Source organism: Melozone crissalis, unplaced genomic scaffold, assembly GCF_028551555.1.
Source record: "Melozone crissalis strain CALT ecotype California unplaced genomic scaffold, PUWL_Pcris_2 ptg000019l_1, whole genome shotgun sequence".
NCBI lineage: Eukaryota > Metazoa > Chordata > Aves > Passeriformes > Passerellidae > Melozone > Melozone crissalis.
Genome location: NW_026535797.1, coordinates 10,371,413 through 10,388,599, shown reverse-complemented (window position 1 = coordinate 10,388,599; position 17,187 = coordinate 10,371,413). Strand labels below are relative to the sequence as shown.

General features: G+C 38.7%; 1 protein-coding gene across 2 annotated transcripts in view; it reads left to right on the top strand.

Moving 5' to 3' along the window:
* ADD3 (adducin 3) overlaps positions 1-17,187 on the top strand; it is a 92,434-nt gene that overhangs the window by 27,203 nt on the left and 48,044 nt on the right. For both annotated transcript variants that reach the window (XM_054277393.1, XM_054277391.1), the window contains exon 2: positions 6,341-6,386. The gene's annotated coding sequence lies outside the window, so the exon portion shown is untranslated. The remainder of the gene's footprint in view (positions 1-6,340; positions 6,387-17,187) is intronic.

Below are 17,187 nucleotides of genomic sequence, written 5' to 3'. Positions count from 1 at the left end.
CAGGCCTTCACATTTTCTTCTCTTTTTATAAAGGAATGTAAGATATTTTTTCTTTCAAGAGAGACTTAAAATCTGAGAAGTCTGAATACAAGAATATATGTGGAGTGAGACAAAAAGGAAGCAAAGAGAGGGGAAAAAGGTTCAGGAGCATTAAATAGCAGCTGAAAAATGCTAGGTGTCTTTTTCTTCACAATGGCCCAAACATTGGACATGGCCTTGACAATTATTTTACTTAAGTGGATTTGGTGTATTTTCGTTTTTCATGAGGAAGGCTAAGGGAGCACTGTCTGCCTCCTCTAGACAGGCATTTTGGAGCTGCAGTTAGCACTTGTGTTTTGTCTGGTTTGACACAGCCATTACTGAAAGAGGTGCAGTGTATTCCAGTATATTAACACACACCTTCTCTCATGCCAGTCTCAGCAGGGACCTCGCCTCATCAGAGGTAGCTCTCAGCAAGGGGAGCAGAAATAGATAATGCAGAAACTACTTCCCTGAGGCCAGTTAGAAGGTCTATTGCAAAACTGTACCCAGCCGTCAGATAAGGCCATTCAGATGATTTCTGACAGTGTCATTTCCCATTGCTTAGATTGTATTTATGTGAAAACTTAGTAGTGCAGTACTTAAAATACCCCACCTAAAACTAATCTTATTATTGCTGAGAAACAGTCATTAAGACAGATACCAGACAGCAACTCTATTCTTTACAACACCAAACTGTTGAGCACTGGACCTTTGTTAGTGGGGTTTATCAGATGACAAAGGTAAAATTAAATAGCCAATATTACTATAAACACTAACCCATAAGGTAAGTGTGAATTAACACCTTTGTTTAATATGTATTTATTTCAGCCAGAAGTCATAATTAAAGCTTTTCAGTTACTCTTCAATAGTTTTAATTTGTAAAATTTTTCTAAAATCAGTTTCTGCTTCCTTATCAGCACCAAAGCTTCTAGTGATTGTAGTGCTAATTCAACTTGAGTATGAATGTTACATAAATTTTGCCTAGTAGTTTCTTGCCATTCTGAACATGCATCTTGGTGCAGTGACTGTAGGAAAAATAAGAAATGAACTGTGCATTTTAATGAAAGCCAGCAAATAATTTCTTGCATCACTTGGCATTACTATGTTCTAATTATGGTGATCGTGGTGTGCTGTAAGTGCTGCCTTGCTTTACAGTCTGCAGAGTCTGGGCAGTTCTCTAGCAACATCAGGGAGATTAAATTGAAAAGTTTTTGGTGCATATTTTTTTCTTAGGATGTTGACAGCAATAAAAATAAAAGATAGGTTTTGAATTCTCTTCTAAATCTCAGCACACTTTGATGTATCAGCTGAAGTGGGGTTTTGTTATCTAGTTAAGATAAAAACTGGAAAAATAAGTTTTACTCTGCTATTATAATTAAACCAAGCTGTTTCTTTGTATAATTTATGTTTAGAGCTTCGGAATGATCCAAACAGGAGGGGGGGTTTCACATGTTTGTAACTTCAGAAAAGTTGAATTCTCCAAGACAGAAGTGTGCTGTGATGAATGGTCAGCTTTTGAGAGTTCAGTGGGCATCCTTGTGAAAGAAAACATCAAGAGATGCAGTAATTTAAATAAAGCCTAGCTTGAAAATTTTAGCTACTGGTTTAGCAACTCCTGGTAAATGGTTTTTGTATGTGAAAATATTATGGGATGTAGTGGCTGTTTTATCATTAATGATTTATGGAAGTGCAGTAGTGACATGTTTCATTCATGGTGGCGACCTCTTCCTCTGTGGAGCCATTGGAACCAGTTTGTTGTCAAAGCCTCGTGGCCCTGTTTGGGACACTAGAGCCATATTCATTCTGCTTTTAGAAGAGCTTGGAGGATTTTCCTGTGTTCCCTCTTGAAAGGGGAATTCCAAAATTTGAAATCCTGTAAGAGTGGTTTCCTTGACTACAAGAATAATAATCTCTCTGCCATGGATTGTAAACACTTCCCCACTAGCAAAGTCTTTTTATGTCTCTATCTGAAGTTAAAACATTTGTCTGTCTTTTCTACCATCCAAAATTCTTGACTTGTTTGGCAAACTAACTCCATAAAGCTTTGTCTTTCATTGGCTTTGTTTGTTTTGGTTTTTCCTTTTGAAAACAATTTGGTCTCTTTGTAGCACATTCCAGTTTTGTTCTCCTTTCATGACTTGTTCCTCTTGCTTTCCTTCAGCCTGAATTGAGAGAATTAAGTGCAGTTGTAGCTCTGATTAAAATCTTGCCTTAATTGAGTTGCAAATTTGCAATGACATATATTGGTCAGGGTGCTGATGTAGCACCTTTCCCATTCCTAGTGCCTTCCTGAATTCTGACAATAATGTGTTTTCAGTTGCCTATGTTCATTTATCCTATATTTCTCTCTTCACAGCATGAAGTTCAGCACAGAGTGTGAATTGCTTTCTCCATGATAGTGACTTGTTAATTATCTGTCAGGAAAATTAGGTCTCTTTGTAAGTCCTGTCTTGCCTTTCCCTTGAGGCACTTGCTCCTTCTGATACTTGCTCTCCTTGTGCAGTTTCTGGTAGAATGTCAGTTCTGAGCACCATTTCTGTACAGGTACATAAACATTTCCAGCTTCCTTTGGAGGGATTCATTATGTCAGTTGACATTGCTCAAATAATCCTAAATGAAGAAGGTGGTGAGGAAATCTATCCATTAGATTTATATAGGATGTCTTCTAAGGTACAAAGAGTAGCATTGCTTTTCCTTTCACTAACTCAGTTGAGTATCAGCCCATGTTTTTGTGCCTCATCTGCCTTTCTGTCAAGGAATGCTATGGGAATGTGTCTTGTTACTGATATACTGAGTTATGGTTGGGGATAGGGGTCTGTTTTGGGTTGACAGGGATGCTAACAGTATTTAAGGAAAATTCGACAATTAAGTAGAAGATTGCAGTTTTGTTAATCAAAGGTGCAAAATAATTAGGCAGAAATTATCTCTGGAGCCCCTAGGAAATATGTTTTTGTTAAGTTTCTCAGGTGCTGATTTATAGTAAAGATGTCTAGATGTCTTGTGGCCCTGGTATGACAGTTCTGTATTCTGTTATATCATCTGTTTTGTATGCTGAGTGCTGAGAATGGAAAAGATGGAAACATGGTTAGATTGTCAGTTGTTTCCAATGAAGAATCTCTGTTTGGTGGAACTGTTTGCATTCCTGTGGTCAGCAGTATAAGGAAATACCATGTTATGAAAAATTCCCAATTGTTTCCTTAAGGGCTCTTAGTGTTGCACAATCTTTTGATGGTTTTGTTTGTTAGGAAAAAAAAAGAAAGAACTTAGTTGCCAGCTCTTCAGTTTGGAACTCAAAATTCTCTTAAATATTTACTAGAGTTTTGCTTTTATACTCAAGGTTTGGATTCAAACCAGAAGCATATTTTCCTAATGCACCGATCAGCCATTATAATATGAGTAGCTGAGGAAGATTATCATTTCATTCCAGGGCATGTTTCTTTGGGATATCCCAACAGTTCCTGGACTATCCATCATTGTGATTACTCATAGTTTCTGGATGCAGCTCTAAAACATTACTTCTCTGAGAGACGCAGAGGTAGCTCTCAAGTAACCAAGTGGCTTTTGCACTTTAATTCTCAAGATAAATGGTATTTCTGACACAAAAATTCTTTTGTCCTACAGGCTGAAGCCCACATTTAGCATTTAATTTGCACTTGCATTTTCAATATCATGTTAGGATTTGTGTAGTATGTCTGATTTCTGACATATGCAGCTATTCAAATGTATTGAAAATTTTTCCAAAGCTGTTCATGTTCAATATCTATCTCACTGCTGTCATCTCTTAGTTAAAATCCATTTCTCCTCCCAGTTTATTCATCCAAGAATGTATATTGCTGTTTTCCCTGATCTGAGAGGTGACTCTGAGTTTATTTTTTAATGTGTGACTGTTACTCGTTCCCAGATTTTCTTTTTCCCATTCTTGATATGATCTGCATCCTTTGTTACTGATTATATCATTTTATTTTGGGCATAGAGTCATTTAACTGATGAACAAGAGCTGAGAATATGACCTAAACAATGCAAAGTGCAGTGAAGACATTTCCTGACCAGTGCCTGTGTCAAAGTTTCTTGCTCTTACTCCAGGAGTGGGTAGAATGGGGGATGAAGGACCCTGATGGATTAAGCAGAGGGAATTAAGTCATGGCACTGAATGGCAGAGTAGTTTGATAATTGTCACATATTTTTGTTGTTGTTTTAATAATGAGAATTTTGAAGTGGGGAGGGATGAATAGCTTGTGAAAGTGCATTGAGTGGTAATAGGGAGAAGAGATGAAAGTGGAAGGGTGAAGAAGAAAAAGATTGTTACAAAGAGCTTGTGACAAAGGACGGGAAGAAGTTTGCTCAATAGCCTTTTATGTTTGCAGTGTCACAGTTTCTGGCTTTCTCCTACAGTACCCCATTCTGCTGAGAGCTGTAGGATCTCCAGCCTGTGCGGTGGCCAGAGGTGGGGACAGAGCTGGGCAAGCTGCCCATTGCTGTCCTGGGGCTGTGCTGGGCAGGAGCAGGGCTGTGCCACGCTGGGGAGACTGAAGTGGTGTCCAACACCTCAGATATGGGCGCCTCTGTGTTCTGCAAACCACTGCTCCCAGACCTGAAGCTGGAAAATGGGAGAGACTGAAATTTTCCTGAGAGTGGTCTGTCAATGCCCTCTGGAAACAGGAGCTGCTAGCCTGGAAGGGAGTCTCTCCTTGCCTGTGATGGCTAAGCTTAAAATAACACATCAGGAGCTTGCGTAAAAATAGTGTTCCCTTATCTCTAACAGTGTGAAGTAGATGAAAATAAACTGCACTCATGCCAAGAATAAACAGTCACGTTAGAGTGTTTAAATTCCTGATGCTGTGGAGTACTCATGCTCTAGCTTGGCATTTTGGTGCCAATGAATCTTTTCTACTTTCCCAGTCACTGCCATTGCTTTGTGTGCTCTGCCAGGGAGCAGTTGGCAGGGCAGCAAAATGAGCAAATATGCTCAAGCCCCACAAAAATCACCTAAATAGAGAATTCTGTCCCCTAAATCTCCCCTACATCTGTATTCCTGTCAGCTCTAAAAGTAGATGAAATAGTCTTGTGGCTGTTTACCTGTATTACACCTGTAATACTCTGTATAAGTACATTGTTCGTTGCTAAATGCAAACTTTCTGAGCAAGGCATTCACTTTATATAAGTAAATAATTCAGAGAAAATAGACAATTTGAGCAATCCCAAGATGCAAGAACATCTTATTTTTACTTCTCTTGGAATTTTATTTTTTGCTTTAGAGTATCTTGTAATTATAGTGTCTTCCAGTAATTTTGTATAATTCTATTTGCATTATTTTTGTGCGCATTGGTTTTTTTGAAAGTCAGTTCTTTACTCCTGAAATTCATAGAGCACGTTGAATAATCCAGCTTTTAGTGCTGATGGGAAATGGGATAACCAGGCTGCTGAAGTGTTGAAACTGGTGAAGTATTTGTAGTGTGATATGCTGAGAAAACCTAAGCAGTAGTGCTTGAGGAGAGAATGGTTGAAAGAGTCTGTTGCAACCTGATGAATTCAAACAGGGTAACAAGTTGGTGAGAGGTACCAGCCTTGCCTCATGGTAGGCTGAGCCCAGTGTTTTCACAATGCATAAAATGTCTAATTTGCAATGTACAGATCTTAGAAAATGTAGCATATTTTTTGTATGCATGCATGAAAGGAAGGATTCTGGTCCCTGTCCCCAGGAAATAACTTTTTTTCTTGGTGAAATGGCTGAGGGAAAAAGGAAGGTGCTAGAAATAATTTGTCAGGTTTGACTGAAGATAACTTGTGGTCAAAGCCTGCGAAGACAAAAGATGATAGAAGTAAAAATTGCTATTTTATTTACTCATTTTACTTCCATGTTAGAAGGTGAATGCAGGAGGAAAACCCATTCCTGCTCGGGGGTGGGAAAGGGTCAGAGCAGGGTGGTTGTTTCTGTACGAGCTCTGGGCATTGGTCAGTGCTCAAAGGGAGGTGTTGTTTTTCTGTGCTCTGCTCCTGCCCCAGCTCAGCCCTGCTCTGGGGTTCAGCTTCCTCAGGGCTGACAGAGGAGTTGTGGATTGTGGCTGTTATGCTCTACTTTAAAAATGCAGCAAGTAGTCTGGATTTTGTGAGTTGTAACCTGAGATTTCCAGCTAGGCACTCTTAAATGAGAATTCCCTTTGAGATGTTGTTATATGAAAAATGCATTATGTGATAACAAACTAAAATTTAATTCAATGAAAAATTCTGAAAAGGGGTTCAAGAAGCTAAATATACAGTATCTTCCAGTTATGTTGATAAGCCTACCACAAGTCAGTCATGTCTTTTTTCTGTTTTCCAGGTCAACTGTATTACTAGAGAGGAGGAGAGCTGTGGAAAAACTCAAGGTACCTAAAACATTTTACTGCCTGAATTCTTGCTGTGTTCTAGCGTAACAATATTAAGGGGGAAGAGGGAACTGAATCAGTGAACTGCCACTTTTAAAATGTTTTCATTAAAAACCACAGACAAAAACCCCCATCACAATAATCTCATTAATGTTGTACAAAGTACTTTTGTGGGATGAAGTTTTACCTCAGCTTTGGTGTGTGTACAAGAGTCTGAACAAAGCTGCATAATACTTGCTGTAAATATATAATAGAACTGCACAGATTAAAGGTATTGGGGTGTCCTGCAAGTTCCAGCCCCACTGAGGTGGATATTCCCTTCTTGTACAGTGGGGTACAGGCACCAGCTGATGATAAATATCATCAAAGACGAGTGAGTGTGGTGATTGCAGCTTTGACTTTCTTCAGGGCAGTTAGCAGACTTAGCTGACAGCAGTTAGCTGCTCCATGTACAGCTCTAAAGATGCAAAAGGAGTGGTGAGAAGATGGCAGAACCTGACAGCAGCCTGGATTCTACAAGCTGAACTGGGGATTCTTTTATACATTTTTCAGACACTTCTGTTAATGTCTTACAAGTGTATCTGTGGTATAGGTAACATATATTGTGTAGTAATCTTTATAATAATAGGCAGCAAACACTCTTGCAGTGGAATATTTTAGGGATTTGAGTGCCTAATCTCTTATCTGAAGTATTTTTTTGTCTAGCACTCTTTTATCTAGCTCCCCAGGTCTTTATTAAAATAAGACAGTGTTATAACTTGCATTTTCATGTCTGTTATTTAACTAAAAAGACTATATTAAAATAATCCTGTTGCTAGCACTTGGATAGGGTTCTTTTGAAAGATTTTTCTTAGTTGGAGAAAGTTTTTCTCCTTGCTTTGCTGTGAAGTATTATCTGTGAGATGTTACATGTACCTTGCAAATGGAACGCTATGAGGCAGAAGCAAGGAAGAAGTCAAAATATTATCACTTCATCAAAATGGAAAGACAATGGCTTTTGGTAATAAAAGCTGATTTTATACTTCTGTGCACTTCAAACTGAGAGGAGCTGAGCTGCCTTCTTCCACTAAGAGTGCACCAACTTGTTACTTGCGAGTAGTGATGTGGTGACCTCTGGTCCTTTCTGTCCTGTGGATGCTAAGTTTGTGTTGTTTGTAGCTGTGTAGGTTGCTTGTGCCACACATGCAAAAGCAGTTTGCTGCAGATGAGAGCAGAGTTTATATGGAATTAATTTCTCAAATCTCTACTATAAATACAGCTTTCAGAGATGAGGTACATTGAGTCTTTGTGATTGATGGAAAAAATAATGGACATTTTCTTTTTGTTTGAAGAGTGTGAGAATTTAAAAGAAAGGGCAGTGCAACTTATGGTCCTGGTAAAAACAAAATGTGTTCAGTTCTTGACCTGCTGGTGGTAGTTATGCTTACATTGCACATGCTACAAAACTGCTCGTGTCTGTTATTTAGACGGAATTGAAAATACAGGTGAGCAAAACCTGTCTGCTGTCCAAGAGCAAAACCAACAGTGTAGTTGTCACTGATGTGTTCGTCAATAATACCTTTCATTTCAAGAAACTGGGTAATTTCTTGGTCCTTTCACTTTTGCTTTAAGATGATTCAGATCATTGGTTCCACCTTGAAACTGAGGCCTTCTGTGATGCTTGGGGTATTTAAAATACAAGATGTTTTCCTGGGATCTTGGGAGAGTGCTAGACATGGAGCCCCAGTGTGGCTGCATTTCCTGCAGTGTTGGACTGGCTTCTCCTGCAGGCTCCTGGTAAGATGAGAAGCTGGCAAAAAGCATGGAAAGGAATTAATGTGTAGCTGGAAAAAAGATACAAGGGACTCTTAGACATTTTATCTGGCGTCTCCAGTGCTGAAGGAGAGGTTTCTATCTCTTTGCTCATGTTAGACAAGGGATTTTACTCTTGACGTTTTTCTGCCCCTCACTGTGCAGAACCTGTCAAATCCTTTTCCTGACACTTTCTCCCCCATCAGTCCCTCAAAAAGACTTCAAAAGAGATTTTTCCCAATTGCAAAAGGAACCAGGCATGGCCTTTCTAACTCACCCTGCATTTGAAGCATTGATAAGTAACATGTGGCTGGCTCCAAACTGCTGACTTTCCCAGCCATTTAAAAAAAACACAGAGTATGGTTTTAAAAGAAACTACAGGATTGTTCTCCCTTCTTTGCAATTGCCTTTGTGTAATGTGCCCCAAGAGGTTTGATTCTTTTCTGTCTGAAGCAGTGAGAATTCACTACTGTCTTTCTGATTAACACATATTGAAAAGAAATGTCAAATTTTGAAAACTTTTCCATATGGGAAGTGTTTCTTTATTCATAATCTGTGTCATGCTCTTTAAGTTGTAACTTTCTTTTATTTAATGCCTTTGGATCATCACTATTTGGAGGTGCCCTAGCTGAAAGAAAAATATTATTTTTAGAACTTGATATTGAGTAAGAGGAGCCTGGAATAAAAATCTACTGTCTTGCATAATTGTTTAAAGCTGCTATGGAGTTTGGCAAAGGTAGAGACTGACAGTTCTTTTCCATAAAATGTGGTTGGGGCTTCATGTTTAAAGACAGGGCATGCCTGAGGACAGCCCTGATCCTTTTAATAAGAGTTAAGCTCGTTTGAAAGGCGAGGCTGAAGATGAAGAAGAATGTAACCTGGGGAGTTTTGAGCTTATTCAATAACTCCAATCTGATGCATCTCATTATAATGATGGGAGAACATGGTAAAACAATGGCCTTTTTATTTCCTGATCTAAGGAACAATCTAAAAGTAAGCTGTACAAAAATACAGTAAGATGCAAGACTAAAGGGAATCTGTCTTCCAGTCTATCACCTGAATTGATTTTTCTTTTAAAAATAACAATAAAACCCCAAGCCCTCCCTGAAATACATGTAGTGTAGCTGTATTACCCATAAGCATTTCACTTGGTCACATAAGATTCAACATTGTCTCGTAGCTGTTGGGAGAGCTGCAGTCTCTCCATGGTTTGTGTGAGGAGAGCTCAGATCCTGAACTATTGAAACGTTCAAAGGGTTTGTTGGGGCTGGTTTTGAAAACATCTCACAGAACTCTCGAGATGCAGCAAGTGGTAAAATTGCTGTTTCTTTTTTAATGTCTCTCTCTCTCTCTCTTGGATATGAAGCATATTTCCAAGCTGCGGGTGGCATTACTCATTTAGACTGTTAAAATCCCCTTGCACATGGGACTGAGGAAGAGGTCAAGGTAGGGCAGAGCAGGACAGTTGCCAAAGTATTTTTGCATGTTACCAGCAGTGGAGTTGACTAAACCTTTTGTCTGTGCCCTGCTGAAGTGTCAGCCTTTAGTGTCCCATTCCTGCCACCTGCACACACCCTGTTTTCCAGCTCTGCTGAAGGTCATGCTCCTAACTAGGCTGCTGTGGTGTTGATGGTTTTGAGCCCCTGGGCTTTCTAATCCTTGAGAGAGGCTAGATGTGTCTGTGGGACTATTTTAAGCATGCTCTTGAGTGCTTTCCTCCCACCCTGACCAGCATCTTTCAACATTCCCTCTCCATTCTCCAAACAGCCCTCACCCTTCCAGCCCATCAGGGAGGAATTGGGATGAACATTGGCTCAAAATCCCTTCAGGCATGATGCTTCCTAGGGTCAAGCAAGGGAAAGTGTTTAATAAGTGTTTCCTTCTGAATGTATTCATGTAAATTTGGAAAGACTCTGTTCTCCATCTTCTGTCTCAGCTACCAGCCCTGTTGAAACCATATTTAATCATCCCAAAAGCCTGGGGTCCTCTGGTTAAATGTAAATTTATTGGCCCCTCTGAGCCCCATTGTCAGTGAACTTCCTGATTTTGGTCAGTTTTTTAATTGGTGCTGTTTAAGTTGCCCAGATGTGGCCCTTCAAATGTCAGTGACTGTAGATAATCCTGTCTGCATGAATGATGAAACAGAATATGTGACACAAGTATATTTCTGCCTTAAATGCCTGTTTCCAGTAAAAAGAAGTTGTCTTGCAGTCTGATAACAAAGACAAAATTAAACACAAATTTGGGCTTATGCACATTTCATACAATTATGTAATCTGATGCTTTTTTCTCTAGAGAATCAATTTAAAGCTTTTTTTATTCCTAGTGTGAGAAGTTTCAATGCATAGAAGTCTGAGTCTTTGCTTTTATCTCATTAAATATTTGTAGTTGCAGACAGTAATATTTGTTCATGCTGTTTCTGCAATCTGTGTTTTTCTTGTTCAGATTGAAAGGTAACCACATTAATTGTGAAGAGGATTTGCATTTAAAGTCCTGCTTTGGTTGGACTTTTCTTTCCTGTTGAGATGAAGAAACTCTCTGGAACTCAGTTCCTGTTTACTTGGCTGTCTCAGCCTTGTCCTGTATGGATGTGACAATGGTGTTTTATCTCCTCCACTTCTCCAGCTTTCCCTGCTGCTGGTAGTGCTCGTGCTGAACTGAGCTGTTCACTGTGACCAGTTCACCAAAGCACTGGAGCTCTGCCCAGATACTCATAACAAATGAAATAAAATGTGAGATATATATCATGCAAGTTAAAGTAATCAAAGTGAATTAAAAAAAAAAAAAGATAAAAGGAGATCCTGTTCAACATTTCTATAGTTGTTGCCTTTCTCCTGAAAAAACACTTGCTTTCTGTGTAGCTCCTGTTGCTTTTAGTACATATGTGAAAGAGCTGTGGGGTTGTTGGTTGTGTTTTTAATCATTATTTTAAAAACACAATAATTTTCAGCATAGATTCTTGTTACAAAATAGAACCTGGCTCCCTGTAACCTCAGCACCAAGTGATGATTGTCTTGTCTCAATAGAGCCAAACCTAAAGTTTCTCTGGCATAAACAGACTAAATTTGAGCACTTGTACTGCTTCTCTCACTGTGATGGAAAGCTGGAGTAGCTTAGAAGTTGAGGATGAGGAAGATTAATAAGTAAATCAGGAAAACATCACTCTAGGATACTTCCAGAATTGCTGCTTCTTGGATGATCTATAGCAGTAAGGAAGGCTTACCCAAATTCCTGCAACCTTTTAAATGCGAATTGGGTGCTTGAAGCAAAGATCCCATTTCCTCCTTGGGCATGCTGCTAATCCCTGAGTTTGTGCAGAATTTCTGTAGCTGTAACTTCTGCTGAGGATTTAGGAAAAAGACATTCAGGCTTTCCAAGACAGCACAGCTTTCGAAGGCTTTATTTCACTTTCGTTAAAATACTGAATTGTTGGTGCTGCTTTTTTTCCCCCCTTTTGTCTTTTGCTTTTTGTTCCCCTTGAGTGCCTGGAACATGTTGAAGAGCGTTGGATTGCTCTTTGCCATTTTCCCTTTCCGAGGTCCCTTTCATGGAAACAGTTTGCTGGCAGCAGATAAGTGTCTGTATCTCATTCCCAGTCAAATTCCTCAGTCCATGTGATGAAGAGTTCCATGGGAGGCAGGAGGAGAAAGAGGACAGCATTCATGTGAACTCTGATTTTAGAAGGGGCAGAGGAGCTTGGTGGGCACCTCCAGAAGGAATTGTAGGGAGTTGCTGGGCATGGGAGAGAGGCACTGGAGCTCTGGCGTTCACCACCCACAAACATTTCCAGCTGACACAAGAAGGCTGTTGAAAGTTAGTAATACAGATTGTTTTATCACATCCTGTTAATTATAAATTAATGAAGAACAGCTCTGCAAAGACAAGCTGATGTAACTCTTCAGTTGCTTGTGACATGGTGATCAGATTTTCAGCTCTTTCTCTATGATGATGGGATTAAAGCTGGAAATGCTATTCAAAGTTGCAGACTGGTATATTTTAAGCAATCAGGCTTGTAACTGCAAGAGAACAGATCTGCCTTAAAATTAAATATTTTTTCCAAAAGATAAACTCATTCTATTTTGCTAGCATTATAGCCATTAATGAAATGGCTTTAATTGTGTCTCTCTACATCTACCACATTGTACTTAATTTTTTTTAATTGCTCCTTGGTGTAGGAATAAATCTGTTCCTGATGACTTCAAACTGCTGAATCTTTGTAAAACATAAAAAAACCCAAATGTGGCTAGATGGGTATTAGCTCACCATTGTGTGTTTACTGTGGAGATTGTTGGATTTTATCAGGTCTGGCTTTATTAATCAGCTGTGTAGAGTGAATGAGGAATATGTGTTTTAAAACTGGAATTTTTTTTCTAAAGTAGTTATAAATCTTGAAAGTCTCCTACTCAGTACCAATTTAACTTCAGCAGCAGCCTGTGGGTTTGTGATTTTTTCCCCCCTTCTCTTATTGGGCTGTATTCAGAGATTATAGCATCCTTAGCAAATGCTGATATTTAGAAAGTCGGGTTTTTGTTTCCCCTCTGCTAATCTGGATTTGTATAACTTTCTGACAGTTCAGTTGCAGTAACATGAAGTTTTTCTCTGTCTGCTAATGACCAATGACTCTTCATGGAGAAGAGTCTGTTAAAAGTGGAAGTTCAAGTTTAAGGCTTGGTTTTGTTGTGTGTCAGGTTAAAACAAACTCAGTCAAGTTCTTTGCAGCTGATGCTCCCTTAATTCTGCTCCTCCTGCAGAGCTTAGGCTGCTAACTGAGACTTGCCAACACTCAAGTCTCTGCTGGTTATCAGGGTGGAGGGCTAGGAACTGTGATTTGTGGTGTCATTTAGGCTGAGGGGAGTCTTGGTTGTAGGGGAATGGGGTAAAAGCAATCACTAAAAAAGCGTGAAAGTCTCATTCCTTTATGCTCCACATTCAGGAACAGTTGCTGCTATTACCCAGTGTCTACACCTTAACATAGAAATAAGGAGGGTTTCATGTCAAGAAGTTCAGTTTGAAGCTTATCTATACCATCAACTGGAGAAACCTATAATTATCTTAATTCTAAATTCAATTTAATCATGTTTTTTGGACTAACAGTAGTGCAGCTACACAAATTGGTGGGTGAATTGCTAAATGAAATGTGTTTATTCTCCATGAAAATGGACCAGTTGTACTTCACATAGGCTGTTACTTTAGATTGAGTTAATTCTTCTAATAAACTAAAGCAGTCAATCCCTCCAATATTGCAGTTAAACAACGATGAAACAAACCCATCTGCGTTCTGTTTGCAGTGTTTGAATATGTGTTCTTAAAAAAAAAAAGTTTTGAAACATTGTAACACAGAATACCAATAGTGGTTATACTACAGTGAAGGTCACCTTGATGTTTGGGGCAGTAACCTGCTGCCATGAAGGTGTGGAAGGAAGCAATTTTGTGTTTCCAAAGCCTGTGGGTACAAGTCTGAAGCTTGTTGAAGGCAATGACTTCAGAAGGCATCAGTGTTTCTCTCAGTACGTTTGTGTCTGGGATAGCAGAGCTGTTCTTCCCTGGCTCCCAGGAATGTGTTTGTCTGATTCAAGTTCAGGGGTCTGAGCAGTGCAATTTCCCTGCCAGCCTCCTGCCTTTGCTAGTCATAAAAATGAACATGCTTGTTATAAGGAGGTTAAAGTCTGCAGGCAGTAAAGTGGCTTTTAAAAGAATGAATGAGAAGTTGGATAAAATACATACCCATCTACTGAAGACTTCAAACTTTTTGTTGTTGCTACTTTTTATTTTTAAGAGGCAAGGAGGGGTTTATAGCAGGATTTAGGAATCTCTTAGCAACAAGGAACCATCTTTCAAAAGTTGAAGTTTTTGCTAAAGAAAATAGAAGGAGGAAAAAGACTCACAAATTAAATTTTAAAGTATAATAAGTCTGGCCAAAAGATATTCTGAGAAACAATTTGCTAAAGATACCAGAGCCAGCAATAAATCCTTTAAATTGAATCATTTCAAGTACATCAGGAATGAACATCCTGCCAGACAGACTGGAGAGCTGATAGATGACTGAAGTATAGAAGAAATACCTTGTGAACATAGGGCACAGTATAAAAGCTAAATGGTTTTTATCCAAGATTTTTCCCTGAGAGATTTTAGGGCAGAAACTTCACTTTGCAGGTCATATTTTGAGAATTGGTCTCAAATTGAAATGTTGGTTAAAAATATTTTTAGAACATAGGAAAAAAAAAGTGTCAAATTGCCAGGAATAGATACCATTTATTTACCCAAGAGAGCTTACAGTAACCACCAGTGACAACACTGATCTGGCAACTGTGATCTGTTGCTTAAAATGGCTGTGAGATCAGAGCAGGAAGATAGACAAATACAATTTCAATGTATTAAAAGCATTCCAGGAATAGCCAGGGTACCACAGACCTGCAGGTCTGTACAGGCAAGTTGGTGTGTTTCATTAGGAACAAAGACCACAAAATTGGTAAACACATGGGCAAATGCGTGGGCAAAAACTTATCTCAGGATTTGAGGGAAGTGCTCATGTGCATTTCAGATAGATGGCCTTTAACCTTAGGGTGGGACATGCAGTTATTTAGGTCTTGTTTTCCTCATCTTCAGCTTGCAGAGTTGAACTTGCTGTTGGTGTGAAATGCAAAAAAACCCCAATCATTTGCTCTGTAATTGTATATCTTTTTGAAAAATGTACTTGCTTAACAGCCAGGAACAGAATACTATACCGCAATGCAACTTTGTGATAAATTAGATGGACCCCAATAAATAACTGGATTATAGGAAACAGTGGACTGAAATTAACTGTGTTGCCTCAAGAACACTTAATACACATATGTAATAAAAATCTTAATACACATATGTAATAAAAATCTTTGCTGATGTACGTTAATTTAGATGTGAATGTTTGTTTAATTTTGGTCAGGTTCTGACCACAAGATGTAGGTGAAGCTTACTTTGTGGTATGTGTGGCATTGTCTGTAAGCAGACTCCTATGAAATCTGCCAAGTCTGAATTTTCTCCTGTCTTTGTATGTGATTAGTGCACATCACACTGAATGTTTCTGACTCTGTCTTACATTACTGATAACACACATTTCTTGGTAAGAAGATAGAAAATAAGTAAGGTAAAGTGTCATATTGGCATCATACCAGGCTTTAGGAAAAAAATTTTTTTTGGACTAAAAGCAGCTTCAAGCTTTTTCACGGCTAGAGCCTCTTTAAGGTACTTAATGATGGTGAAATAGCTTTAAAGTGAAACAGATTTACTAGAGCAGCCCTCTTCAGCATCTGTCAGCTTTATACCAGGTTTGTACCAAAGAATTACAAAATGATCAAAGGTTACCAGAAAGATAAAGTTACTTCCATGGAAATATTTTCTTTCACCAAAACTCTCCTTTAGGCTTTGGGAGTATACACTGTAGATAAAATTATGCTATTCTCTTTCAAGCATAAATCATGAAGTTTTTACCATTGCTATTTTGCACATTGTGTCATATGGAAGAAAGCATATGTTTGTAGGTGGGTACTGATAAGCTTGTATGATTTAGAAAAGTATTCAAAAATCCTCTCATCTTCACCATAACTTAGTGTTGCGTGTTTGTCATGCATCATGCCAATTCAGTCCTGGCGCATCTAACGGTCATGTAAGGAGGAGAGCATAAATCAGCTTTTACAAAATACATTTCAGTGCAGTGCATTCAATACATTTCACTGCAATAAACTCCTTATTGCCATGAGTACAGCGAGGTGCTTGTAGTGGGCTGATGGATGCGAGGGGTTTGTTGTTGCCTTTGCTCCACTTTCAGCATGAACCATTAAAGGTTTTCTACTATAAAGGAGTGCTTTGTTTATTTACATGTCACGCTAACACTGAGATGTAGCAACTGTATTATCACACTGATGTCAAGAAGTGTGAGTTGTGCAATGCAATTGCTAACTTTTTGGCTCATTTTTCTTTCTTTGAGATGCACATTAGCTTCAAGCACTTACTGAGAATGGGAGATAAAGCTTTGTTATTACTTTAAAAATCATTTATGGAACTTGTTAAATACTATTTACTATTAAGCTTGTTTGCCTTTTAATAGTCTTCACGGGTGAACATTTTTGTAATCCATAAATTTTTTTAAATTATTTTTCCAAAAAATTTGTGTTTTGATTGCAAACCAAATAAAATGTATCTGCTAGCTTTCCTCTGTTCCTCCTTCCTAAACTTTTCCTTCTGTTCTATTCCCTACATGTTGAGATCTTATTCCTTCTTATTTTTTGAGGAATTGGTCATATATTTTTACTTGATGATTGCTATATTGGCAGCTCTTGCACTTGGTATTCTGAAACCTTGTTTGTGCCTGGTCACAGTTTCTCACAGCATATTTTAGTCTACACTCACACTGTTGCCAGATCTTGGGATGTGCTTGGCACTGAGTTTCTCCTTTTATACTGTGTTATATCTCACTGCTGAGAATTAGTCTGTAATATGTGGTATTGACTTGGGCAATTTTAAAAAAGACCTCTGGTTGTGAGATGAATAGAAAAGCGTATTACCCGTTGTGCATGTGAATGGCAAGAATTTAATGAATTTGTTTTATATCTGCCACTTGGATTTTTTCCCCCTCGGCTAATAAAATAGTTAGGTGATCTCTTACACGTTCATTCTGCCTTGCCTGTAGCTTGTCAGTGTTTCAGAGCAGCACGTGCCTTGCATAACTCGCGATCTCTGCAATATCAGTGCCTGCTTGTGGATTGTGTGCCTCTGTTGGAACTGCTCTAAGTCTATGGCACAGCCAATGAAGCCCAGATAATTACTCACTTCATGCTAGAGAGAGCTTAGTTAGACAGTGAATTCAAGTGCTATGTAATTATCTGAAGTTAGGCAGAAAGAATTGCGCTCTAGGACCTAATGGTTTCACAAACACATGCTGAACATGAAGATGTTAAATTTCAGTACTCAGTAGATAATAGAGATGATAAATGAAAACTGTTACTTTAGGCCTTAGGAATTTTTCTTTCGAACT